Here is a 13,217-nt window from a genome sequence, read left to right as displayed (position 1 = left end):
GTGATATAACTGCAGAAATAAAACCTGGCCTGCGGAGTGTACTATTAACATTCCTCATTTCATATAGCACCATAACGTCTGGTACCTGGTGCTGTATAGTAGAACATCAGTACCAAACAGGTCTCTATAGATTTATATTCTCTCTTTCCTTATCTTTTTACAATGGACATCTGTTTTTAGAATTTGCAATGGACCCAATCCTGTTCCCATTAAAGCCAACGGACTTTCGTAGTTGACTTCATAGCTTCAGGAGTAGGATGCATGCAAATACCTGGCTCTGGTACAATTGCTCCTTGCTTTAGGATGTTGGTCTTCAAAGTGGTGTCTGTCAAGTCTTTCAGAGATGTACAGAATGATTGGTATCCCCTCTATATCATCAAAATAACAGGCTAGAGTGTGCCCCCAATATACTTGCACACTTTCCTACCTGGTGTAGAGGGGTGGAGTCACCCACTTCCCAAGATCCCACAGAAGGTTGTGCATAGGGGCTGGGACCCAAATGGGGGAAGTGGGAGAGAGCCATATGAGAGGTTTAACATGGGGGGCTGCACTGTACCTTCACCAGCTCTATACAGATGACTAGGAAATAGCAATACAATCTCAGATGTATGGAACCCCTCCACATGGGGGAATGCCAGTTGAAGGTGGGAGGGTTCCAGGGAAGCTGTGCTCAGGGGAATCCCTTACAGTGTTCACTGGCACTTTACTCTCAGGAAATATGGAGGAAAAGAATTTCCCCAAGGATTGATTTGGGGAAAACTCTACAGGAAGATCCTCAGAGAGCTTTCTCTCCCTACTTCCCCAGCTCCCAGGTCCCTTCCCACAGGACTGTTCTGAGCCAACATTTTTGGTTTTACAAGGTTTTAACTAATCAAGCGCTCCTTGACTTTTTCAATATCAGAGAAGAAGTTTTCGGCTTCTAAAAGTTTGAAGGCATTGCTCTGCTTTGGAGTGAAACGGCTAAATAATATTGCCATTGGGATGGAAAAGTCACAATCTACACTATACTACAAAGTTAGGTCAGTGTAAGTGGACTTGTGTTCACCTAGTTATGCACTTGGCTACACTAAAATTTGTCTCCCACCCTATTACAGCAATGTAATAACCTCACCACCCAAAGTGACAAAGAGTTATGGTCAACCCAACTAGGTTGATGCTGTGCATGGGTAGACACTGCATGAGTTGTGTCAACCCTAACATTCCTCCAGCAAATACGGCTGCTACTCTGATTCCTCCAGCAGTAATCCCACAATGTCCCATCCCCATAACTGACTGCTCTGGCCCCAATTTTGAATTCTACTCCCCGGGGGTCACAGATCAGAAGGCCACCCCTCCCTTCAACCCCTCCCTCCCCCCCACACACGTGTTTTTGAAATGTCTTTTCCTGATTGCCTACCTTGGAAAGCACACCTAGCAGCTCTCCTTTATTGTGTGCATCCTAGCATGCCAGCTCCGTGTACAGAGCGAGCTACTAGATGCACTCCTGCCAGGAGCAGAAAGTCATGGATCTCCTCACCCTATGAAGAGAAGAGGCTGTGAAAGAACAGCTATGGAACAGCCATAGAAATATCAACAGTCTACATGCAGATTGCACAGAAGATGCTGCAATGCGGGCATGACAGGGATGAACAGCAGTGCCATATGGAAGCAAAGGAACTTTGCCAGGCATATCACCAGGTGAGGGAAAGCAACAAGAAATGTGGTGCTGCCCCACAGACCTGCCATTTTCAAGACAAACTGCATGCCAGACTTGGCAGTGACCAAACCAGCAGCCCACAGATAACACTTCCCAGGAACCCAAGGTGGTGACCCCTGCCATGAACAGCGAGGCAAAGGAGGAGACATGCCAGGGGAGCCAAGAATGCCACAAGCAAGGAACTGTTTGAAACTCCTCTGGAGTCAAGTCAAGCCAAGCCAATCCTGCCAGGCAAGTGCAGATGAGCCTGCTGATGAAAGGGAAAGCTGCTTGGATATATGTGTACATGCATTAGTTTTCATAAAGGGATTTGGGGCGGAGGAGGGGCCTTTTTTGTTTTTGGGTTTTTTACCTAAACACCGCATCTCGTTCCCTTCCTCCCCCTCTCCCCATTCAAAAATGGCACTCATCCCATCCACAAGTTTAGAAAACAAAAGTATTGAGTTTGGATTGCTTACTGGTATCATGTTACAAAGTAAATAGAGAATACATTCTAAAAGACTAATTGCGTCTGTTTTTTTGTTTTTGTTTTGATGAACATTGTAATTAAGATGGGCCTTATCATACCATTGATTTTAGACACAATTCCCCACTAAAAATCAATGAATGTTTCTGCTTAAAAATCAATAGCACATTATGGCTCAGTGTCTCACTCACCTTTCTCTTATCCAGGTAATATCTTAGAGCTATTTTCTTCACAACAAGTAGATATATATAGCCAGAGTCAGATTTGGCATAAATCAATGGGAGTTGCACCCACTATCTGAAAAATTCTGCTTTAGAGTCGAACATTCATGCTTGATCTTTGTCTTATGGACCTTAAAGAGAAAGATCCCTGAGGAGAGAAGAAAGCGAGGTGGATCAAAGCCACCTTTACGCCTCTCTCAGTCCTGAGGCAGCAAGAGGCTGAAACGGTCCCAGCCATAACTTAGAACAACAGTAAATAACACCAGCTGCAGTGGTCCCAAAACCAGCTGCAGTGGTTGCTGTATCAACCAAGGATCATTATGCCCTCTGGATGATAACACTGAGTACAATACTGATGTACTCCCCTCTTCCACACACTCCTGCTCAACCATTCTATCAGCCTGCCTCCCTCTCTCTCTTTTCCTGACACGCCTTCTATGCTGAACTAGCTAAAACATTAAGCAGTTAAACTGACTGAAAGGGCCAAAAAGTGTCTCTGAACATCAGAGGGGTAGCCGTGTTAGTCTGGATCTGTAAAAGCAGCGAAGAGTTCTGTGGCACCTTATAGACTAACAAACGTATTGGAGCACGAGCTTTCGTGGGTGAACATCCACTTTGTCGGATCCACGAAAGCTCATGCTCCAGTATGTTTGTTAGTCTATAAGGTGCCACAGAACTCTTTGCCGCTCTGAACATCAGTGAACTATTTGGTTATACTGAATTAATATTCCCAAAACATACATGTACCAAATATTAGACTACAATTTTTACAAGAGTGAACATATACTCTACTGCCTGTTTTGCATCTTTTATATTAGGACCATATGAAATGTCTTGGATTATGTTTATACAAATGTCTTAGTCGGATTAAATAAATGTATAATTTATTCTGTGCTTAGAATGTCCCCTCCCCAAATTTCTAAATACAGTATAGCATTAATGGGAGTTTCGGATGTGCAAGAAGTGAATGTATTGGGTCACCATATGGCATCATGCCTTCTATACAAATTGGATCTCAAAACACTTTACAGAGTTAAATAGGAACAATCTGGAAAAAAATTACCATTTAGCTCTTTTTCCTTCAAATAGTGAGGCCTCATTCTCACATTTTCATCAATACTGGACTTGGTATAGTCTGATCACATTGATTCATTTTAAAACTGTGAAAGCCTCCTATTGTGAACTCTCCAGCAACTGGCACGTCCCTGTTTTGTAATTTCTTCAGTACGGTCATTAGCATTGTCCTGCTTGTAAATTTTCAGAATTACTGTGTCTGGGAAAGCAATAGGACAATATTAACACTTGACTCTGACTCGAAGAGGATATTAATCTAGAAGATTTATGAAAGATTAATGGCAGCTCTTATGTGATGCACATTGATTACATCGCTTGTTAAATGGCTTCCATACACAATAGAATTCTATTTCTAAAAGACTCTTTTGCAAGCTACATTTAAAAAAAAAAAGAAACTGGGTCCTATATGTCAAGATACAATTAAAGCTATGGCATTTAATTTAAAAGTCAAGGCACTTTGTAGACCAGGGGTCTCAAACTCCCAGCCCGTGGGTCATCTGCAGCCCACGAGCCTCCCCAATGTGGCCTGCAGGGCTCCAGCAATTTTGGGGCCAGGTCTCTCCCTTGGCCCCACCTGCCACCCCTGGGGCACTCCCCATCAGGTTCCCTGGCTGCACAGCAGAGCTGAGCAGCGTCTGCCTGCTTGCTCCAGTGGCTGCTGTCCTCTCCTTGCGGCCCAGTGGCAGGGTGGGGCGGGGCTGTGCCACCGTGTGCTCTCCCCACACTGAGTGCCCCTGCAGCCAACTGCAGCAACTAAACACAGTTCAGCACATCCAGATGTTTTTCCTTGCTCAGTTGTGTGTCAACTATGTTTGCCGATCCACACTCTGGATCAGTACTTTGGAGTCCAGGAACAGGGCTAGTACTATATTTTCTATGTTTGTATCATTGCAAAGGATCAGGGTGACACTGTTTTGCTATATTTTCATTGTTGAAAAGCTGGGTAGATGTGATTAATGGATGAGAGAAGGTCAGCAGATGATGTCAGAACGCTCATTGCCCGTTTCTTCTCCCAATATTCAGTCAACAATAGCAGGGCCTGACACCTGAGTCCAGGAGAAGGGCTGTGGTAGCAGTGACACAACAATAAACAACAGGACCTATAGGTCCATAACACTACAGTCATTTGAGCAGGCAAGAACACCCTTCCCCCACTTCCTGAAGAGTGTCATTTAGGCCTTTTAGGGTGGGATTTTCAAAACTGCTCAGCATTGACCTAATTCTGCTCCTAGTTGAAGTCAAGGGAAGTTTGTAAGACAAATATTGAGTACCTTTGAAAATTCCACCCTGAGTGTCACATATTTTACAATGAAGTAAGTTTTCTCAATATCATTAATATGTTGAAGTGACTGACTGGGGACAGGTTGTTGCTGCCATGCTGGCTACGGGGTGAATGAAGGCTTGTAACAATGTGCTATATGCTATTAAGGTGGTTAATTGTAAAAAGTACAGTTGAATTAAAAGGGAATTCCATACACCTCTTGGGTGCAAGGACATTATTATATGTGTGTAAAAATCCTTGCATCATAATAAACAAACTAATGCCAGGACCACCCACAACATGGTTACACTTCCTCAGTTTGCATTGCTCATAATGTTTACCCAGCCTTCCATTCAAACAGAGTGATTTTTATTAGTGTTTCAAAGCCTTAGAGGATGTTGTAAAGACAAGTTATTAATGATATTTTACATTTATATAGTTTATCCTCCCAAAGCATTTAATACACTGTATGTTATGCATACATCATGCTGTGCAGAGAGAGAGAACAGAGAACTCAAGGGTGGGGGTAGCAACTAGCTAGACTGGAGTACACTGCAGGTAATAAGGGCACCAGGAAAAGTGGAGGTCAGATTTTTATTAAGCCATAAATTGAGGTTGCTGGGGTTTTAGATTCAGAATTCAGTCATCAAGTGAGATTTTCTTTTACTGCTCAGTCCAATAAGATAATCCAATTAATATTTTTCAGCCTATTAAATATTAATCTCAACACACGTGGACACTTCTGAGTGACATTATAGATATCTTCTAGATAATTCCTGCTTTAACCTACGTGCCAGTGTTTTTATTTACTTATGCACTGTAATATGTTCATCCCCTTTCTCTCTGGTTTCAAACACTTGATCTATTTCTATTATTTAATTCAATTGCACCTCTTGCATTTTATTCACATAAACACTAAGAAATTGTCTTATCTATTCCATTATCCACAACCTTACCTTTTACATGCCCTGCATTTCCATTTACGTGCACTTGTTTGGTTTTCTACATCCTTGCTTTGAGTGTGAAATTCCCCATCTTCCTCAACACAAAAAGCTCCCCAAACAAGACTTTGTGCAAACTCTGGATTAAAGGAGGTCAGTTCAGCCCCAATGTGCACGCATGACCAGCTCCAGGATAGTTATAATTCCAACCTCTATATTGGAGTAGTATCTGTGATTCTGGCAAACTCCTTGTATAGGCATTTGTGGCAGGTGGACCAGGATAACAGTGGATCTGGCTCCTCCTCAAGCCTACAGTCAAATACTGTGTAGTGCTATACTATGCAGAGCTGGCATGGAGTCAGTTTCATGAGGAAGGAATCCCTTTGTATGCCCTTTCAGCAGGGATGAAAATAAGGTGGTACGGGTTGGTACAGCATACCGGTAAAAAGTGGCCACCGGTCAGGGCCGGTGCAACCATTTAGGTGACCTTAGCAGTTGCCTTGGGCACTGGGATTTAGGGGGCGCCATTTTCTTCGGCAGCAACTGCAACGGACAGATCCTTGGTCACCCCGGTTGCCGCAGGCACTTAAGCGGAGGAAGCTGGGGCAGGGGAGCGCAGGGATGGCCACCTGCAGCAAGTAAGGGGGGGGCGGCACACATGGGAACTCCCCGCCCCAGCTCACCCCTGCCATGCCTCCTAAGCTGATTGGTGCCGCAAGCCTGGGAGGTGGGAGAAGTGAAGCAGCCAGGGTGTGCTCAGGGAGGAAGTGGGGCAAGGGTGAGCTGCTTCACTTCTCCCGCCTCCCAGGTTTGCGGTGCCAATCGGCTTAGGAGCTGCAAGTCTGGGAGGCAGGAGAAGTGAAGCAGCGACGGTGTGCTCGAGATGCTCATGCTCGTGCGCGGAGCAGGGGTGAGCTGGTGTGGGGGGTGCCTCAGGGCAGCAGGTGGGGGGTGGGGATCTGCCACAATGGGGGCACCTAAGGGAGGAAGGGGGGAGCTGCTGTGGGGTGGGAGGAACCTCAGGGCGGGGGTGCGGAGAGGGGGCGCAAGGTGGAAGTTTCGCCTAGGGTGTGAAACATCCTTGCCCCAGCCCTGCCACCGATACTAGCCCCACTGCCTTACTTTAAAGTGCTGCTGCAGCAGCACTTTAAACAGAGTCCTTTAGTGCTGCCATGGCAAAGGACCCTGCTTAAAGCTGCTGTGGCAGCGCTTTATCGTCGCTGCCCCTTTTGCCCCCCCTCCAGGCTGCCAATAGAGGTGAGGGTGAGGGCAGAAGGAGCAACTGCCCAGGGGTTGGCAATTTAAAAGGGTCTGGGGCTCCGGCCACCACTGCGGTAGTGGCAGGGGCAGCCAGACACCCGGGCCCTTTAAATTGCTGCTGGAGCCCCTGGCGGCACAGGCGAGGCAGAGTGGAAAGGCTGGCTGGGATGCTGACCCCCAGCCCCACCCTTTCTGGCCAAGGCCCCGCCCAGCCATAGAGCTGATGAACACCTATTGAATGAAAAGTATTTAACTGAAAAGTAGAGAGGCAGGAGCAGAGAAGAAATGAAATTTTTAATAAAAAAGTTGACGACAGCTGAATTTTCAATTTTTCAAGAAAAATTTAATTCCTTTTTTAAAAAAAGGCAGGTTTCACTAAAAGCTCCCTCAAAATGCTTAGGACAATTTTTGTTCATCTATAACCGCTACCAATGGCTTGCTAGGCAGGGCCAAGCAAATGGGCCACACCCTTTCAACTGTGATGCAAGTCAATCAATGGACTACGCCACTCAGAAAGGAAATCTCATTGGGTAATTTGGGATCCTACAACAGGCTTTTGGATTGGCTGGCTGGAGCACATTTCATTTAATAAAAAGGCTTGGCCAAATATGCACAGGCCCTTTTCTACTCTACCTCCAAAGTAGAGTGACCAGATAACAAATGTGAAAAATCAGGACGGGGGTGGGGAGTAATAGGAACCTACAGAAGAAAAAGACCCCCAAATTGCGACTGTCCCTATAAAATCAGGACATCTGGTCACCTTACCCCAAAGCAAAACTTTACCCTGCCTCTCCTCTCTTTACAGTTATTGATGGAGAGTCATTACAGTTCATGGGCTTGTTTTTTGTTTACTCTAAACTGCAGTTTTCTGCAAATGAAATTTTTCAATAACTATTTTGATAGTGTTTGCCACAAACCTCCCCCTCCATGTTTTTTATGGCAAACAAACAAACAAAAAGAAAAATGCTTTATTTTCAAACACTGAAAAGAAAACAACTTTGAAATGTTTCCCAACATTTGTTTTGTAGTTTTGACTGCTCTACTCAGCTGCCACTCCTGCACAATTCCACTGCCTTCCACATCCCCTTGCTATAGTGAATTAATTTTACCCTCTGTGAATTCTTTGCAAAATTTGCCCTACTTTCACCCTACTCTTTATGTAATAGAATCCAAAGGCAAACTAAAAAGAAAATTCAAAACACATCAACAGAAAGATATGATTAAATAAACTGTGGGCTTTCTCCCTGGGAGACCGTTTTATTACTTGTTGCCATGCACACATGGAAAGGCAAACTCCTTACTACTATGCTTTGAAATGTTTTTGATATATTTTTTAATGTTTGTCTCCTTCTATACCCCTCTCTCCTGCTTGCAATATGTAACAGCAAAAGACACGTTGAAACACCTCAGAGTACTATTCTGTGCATGGCTGGTCTTTCATTGCTGGTGCTTCAGTTCTGAACTGACTTAATGAGATTCTTATATGCAAAATCAATGTATGTGGGCCCTGCAAATTAAAGAACTCCTTTGTGGAGTTGTTTAAAGTGACATTGACAGGGAAATTAAGCCTAAAACTTAGGTTTAGAGTTATTCATTTTAGGTTTTATGACACATATTAAATAAACAAAAATAGTATCTCCTCACTTTGCTTCCTGTGCAATTTTTAGAGATGGATTCCAGAAATTGGTTTGCTTTTGTGAAACTTCATCAGTCCTGTTTTGCAGGGGCGGCAAAAAACTAGAGCTGGTCCTGCTTGTGCTTCCCAAACCTTGATACTTCATATAACACAGAACTGGTTTGAGGGGCTGCCAAAACAATCCTCAGCCTCCTAAGCTCATCTCTAGTACCAGTGTAGCAGGTACAGTTAGAGTGTATAGTGTATTCATGGAGCTTTTACCAAAAAGAAAAAGTTTTCTGTTTAGTACTAAGTTTGGTAAGACCTTTAAGAAACAAACCCTAAAGGTACACTGAAGTCTTTGGGACTTTGCATGGAATAGACAAAACACTAGCAAGATCTGGACCTAGAAATCCTCTGGAGGTCAGGAGGAGCACTCTCCTTGAGTTCCCTAAAAGGTTTGTACTCAATACAAACCATTCCAGGAGCTCATTTGCTTAACACTGGGGCTTAAATTCAGCCACAGCTGTCCGAAGCAGAGCTCTCGCTCTCGTAAATATTTTCAACCCCCGTGGAGTTTTTGTAGCATATGGGGCTGGGAGCATGTGGGCTCCGGGAAATAATCTATGATAATTTAAGCCCTGCTTAACACATTTGCAGACTCCAAACCTCTCTCTTACAAGAGTTGGATGATATAAAACTGTTTTTACTGAAGAACATCAAAACATATTTGTTGGGATTTAAACATTCCTCTGCAGTGTCTGCAACTAAAACATTGCAGCATTTTCTACTGCATGAGGACCAGCAAGTAAAACTGACCATCTGTGTTCATTGCCCAAGTGATGTGAAATGCAAATAGGGTGACCAGATGTCCCGATTTTATAGGGACAGTTCCAATTTTGGGGTCTTTTTCTTATATAGGCTCCTATTACCCCCCACCCCCGTCCTAATTGTTCACACTTGCTGTCTGGTTGCCCTAAATGCAAACAACATAAATAGTGAAAAGTACATATTATTAAAAACTTGTTCCATTCCATGTTAATCATTATAAATTATTATCAGTTACACAGTTAAGGAATGTTTTGTTAAAATATGAATTTTAACTGGATTGTGTCTCTTTTAAGAAATTATGCAAGTTGAACTAAGTTAAAAAAAGCTTTAGTTTCAGTTGGCTGCATCAAATGATGGAACGGAGTAGGGGAGTCAGATAATAAGGAAATGCTTCTTCCCGCCTGGAGTGAGAGATGTGGCTCTTAAATTGATGGCTAGTCTTCAGGCTGTGATTCTGCAGCTGTTTACACCACTGTCAATAAGGAGTTCCTCCAGTTATGTCAGTGGAGTTCCTTTGGTGTAAAATAGAGGACAATCAAAATGAAGTCCTCCGAGTCCACTCCTTCCTAAGAGATGTATGCTCTGTCTTCAATTAAGGAAACTGCTTTCCAGAAAATTGTTTTTATTAATAGTGTGGGGAATTTTATACTCTCCTGAACATCAGGGTTTCACACTTTTCAGCCATCCGAACCTTTGGAGGGCTACATTCTGTATTGTAATGTTTCCTTAAAACTGGATTGGGGTTAATTTATAGTAATAGTAATTACCAGGCCCCTAATCATCCAGTAAATTCCAGCTTTTCCAGCAGGAGACACCAGAAGCAAAGGGAGAAAGAAATAATGAGTAAAAGCTGTCTATTTTTGGTCAGGGCTAATGCAATTGAATTACGACATGCTTAATGAATAGCAATGGTTCTGGCTGTAACAAGGAAAAGGCCTGGAAGAGATTTTAACCTGAAGGCTTGGGGAGGGTGACCAGATAGTAAGTGTGAAAAATTGAGATGGGGTGCGGGGTAACTGGAACCTATATAAGAAAAAGCCCCAAATATTGCGACTGCCCTATAAAATCAGGACATCTGGTCACCCTAGCTTGGGCACATAGAAGAAAGAGGTCTTAAAGAGATGCACATGGGCAGGATGTATTAATGAAAACAGCTTGTCACTGTCAGCCATATAAAATTTTAAGCAAACAAGAGATAGGAGACTTCTGGAAAAGGCCTTCTTGACTGTAATATTATTTGTGCTGAGTCTTCATGGTCCATGTATTGAGGTCACCCATTTGACCATGAAAGCTGTGTTTTCCTACAAGGAGAGGTAACGTTTTCAATATGCCTTACAGTATATGCCACTCTGAGGAAATGGCACTGGTATATGCTATATTCGTTGTGTCTTGATGGCTTCCACCTCAAATGCAACTACCAGCCCTGCAAACTCAATCAGGAATCTGCTATTCAAACTTCAGAGCTTTCTTTCTTGCACATAATTATCAAAAATAAAAGAGTCTGTTTGCCACATTAGGCCTTCAGCAACACCGATTGAACTCCCTTATCTTCACAGATACAGCCCTCCGTACAGTTTTGCAACCCTGATGTGGCCCTTGAGCCAAAAGCCCACCCCTGCCTTATTTCCAATCTGAATTTGTCTAACATTGGACATGTTATACCTTTCTCTGCTAGATTGAAGAGCCCATTATAACATGTCTCAGGCCTGAGATCCTAATTATGTGATTACATCGAAGTCTCAGTTTTAATTTTAAAAAGTAAGTTATCAGACCTCATGGTTATGAAGAAAAGTTTGAAAATGTGAAGGTAACAGATGCCTGCCTAAAACAATACATCTGAGAGGTGTAAAATTATGCATTTCAAAGGTATTAATTCCAAGACCCACTGCTCTGGGTGGCCCTGACACCATCACCACAGCTGAAGGACTATGTGTGTGTGGCAGGAGAAGTTTGCAATTAGCAACTGATGAGGAAAGTACCTGCTGCTGCCCCTATCTCTCTGGGCAGGGGAGGAGAAGAGGCCATCCCTGCTGTTAAGGGCTGGTAGCCACACTCCTGAGCAGGAAGGAGGACCACCCTCCCAGTTCTCTGGAAAGGAAGGGCCCTGCCATCTCATGTGTGGTTGGTGAGTCTCTGGGGTGGAACAAAGCCATGGGGGACCCTATATCATCATGTGCCAACGGCTTTGGAGTGTATTAATCGTGCACTTGGAGGGGAGGAGGGAGTATTGAAAAGGTACACCACAGAACACTGTATTTTAATTGGTTGCATACTTATATGTCCCCCATATTTAGTGTAATGCATTTGTCCCACTCCTGTAAAGAACCATTTCCTCATAAGGCTTAATAGGCTCTTTCAACCTTGATAGCTTCTGACTTCCCAGCCTTTGGGCCAGAGGTTCATCTAGCACAAATTGTGATACCACGGATCTCGGACTTTAGGTGAACTCTCTTATTCCTTAGAGTGGCAATATTGTATTGAGATGTTTTTCCAGGATCCACCTTGAAAAAGTGAAAGGAAAGATACTAGATTAAATATTATTGGAATCTAAACTCCTTGGTCACCTTGAAAATGGAGGAGGTTAAAAGAGAAATCAAGCTTAGGATCAGACACAGATGTCTTGTCACATTTCTGCTAGACTAGTGAGCCAGCATGTGCATGTGCACACAAACATACACCAGTGAAGATATGGTCTGAAAAATTCTCAGGTTTCTCTAGTCCATGTATTACAGATATATACTGCAAATAACTTCACTGAGCAAGTTCTAATCAGTGCCAGAAAAGCCTTTTTAAAATTTCAGACTACAGAGCTAGTGCATGATCCCGCTCCCACAGATGATGGAAGGATTATTGCCTTTGACTTCAATGGGTGTAGGACTGGGCCCCAGTGAGAAGGTAATGTGCTGATAAATGCAAATTGGCAGTCTGAGATTATCAAATTAAAGACACCAGCAAAAGGTTTTGAAATAAGGGATTTTATGGGTTTCATTTTGTTTTATTTGACTATGCAAACATGACATCTCTTAAAAGACATTGAAATGTTTGGGGCTTAAGCTTGTGCTGAGTTTCTGCCAATGAGTACTGTGATATTATTTCATGTGAAGATGTTAGGGGGAAAACATCTCACGAGACTTACAGGTCATATCCAATTCTGAAAATCTGTCCTAAAGTCCTGATTTTCAGAAATGCTGATGAGCACCCAGCAGCTCTCATGGGCTTCAGTAGCAGCTACTAAATACCTCTGAAAACCAAACCACTTATTTAGGCAATTAACTCTATGCTGAAAAATATAGACTCATATTCTGAGCAGATCAAATAATCTGTAATATCATAAATGTGAACTGCTCACAACTGAATTACAGGAAGTGTACTAGCTAAATAGGCTTTTTTCCTCCCTTTACAATCAATTTTGTTTAAAGGAAACAGACACTTTTTACCATAAGGGCTACCAGCCAAGTGGCTTTAAAATGGCTACTGTTAGTTAATTAAAAACCTTATTCTCAAATATCATTCACACCTTCCATATTATGAGATATGCTTCTCATGATCAAGGCCAAATTCTAGTCCTAGTTACACAAGCAAGATCTACTGACCTCAATGGAGCAATCAGGTTACATCAGTATAAGTGAGAGGAGACTGTGATCCTCAAAATAATACTTAGCAAATATAAAATGTTTAAATCTGAAACTCATTCAAGCAGCAAAGTTTACATTTATGTCAAAAATTAAGTTCAAGGGTGTTCAAATCTGGGATTTCAGTTTAAATTAACATTTTACCCCAATTTATAAAATAGTGTCAGACTTTATGTTGATTTTTCAAAATCTAAATGATTATTTTAATATATTTTGTGTT

This window comes from Gopherus evgoodei, chromosome 5, assembly GCF_007399415.2.
Source record: "Gopherus evgoodei ecotype Sinaloan lineage chromosome 5, rGopEvg1_v1.p, whole genome shotgun sequence".
Lineage (NCBI taxonomy): Eukaryota > Metazoa > Chordata > Testudines > Testudinidae > Gopherus > Gopherus evgoodei.
The sequence above is the reverse complement of the archived record's forward strand: the minus strand, read 5'-3'. Positions refer to the sequence as shown.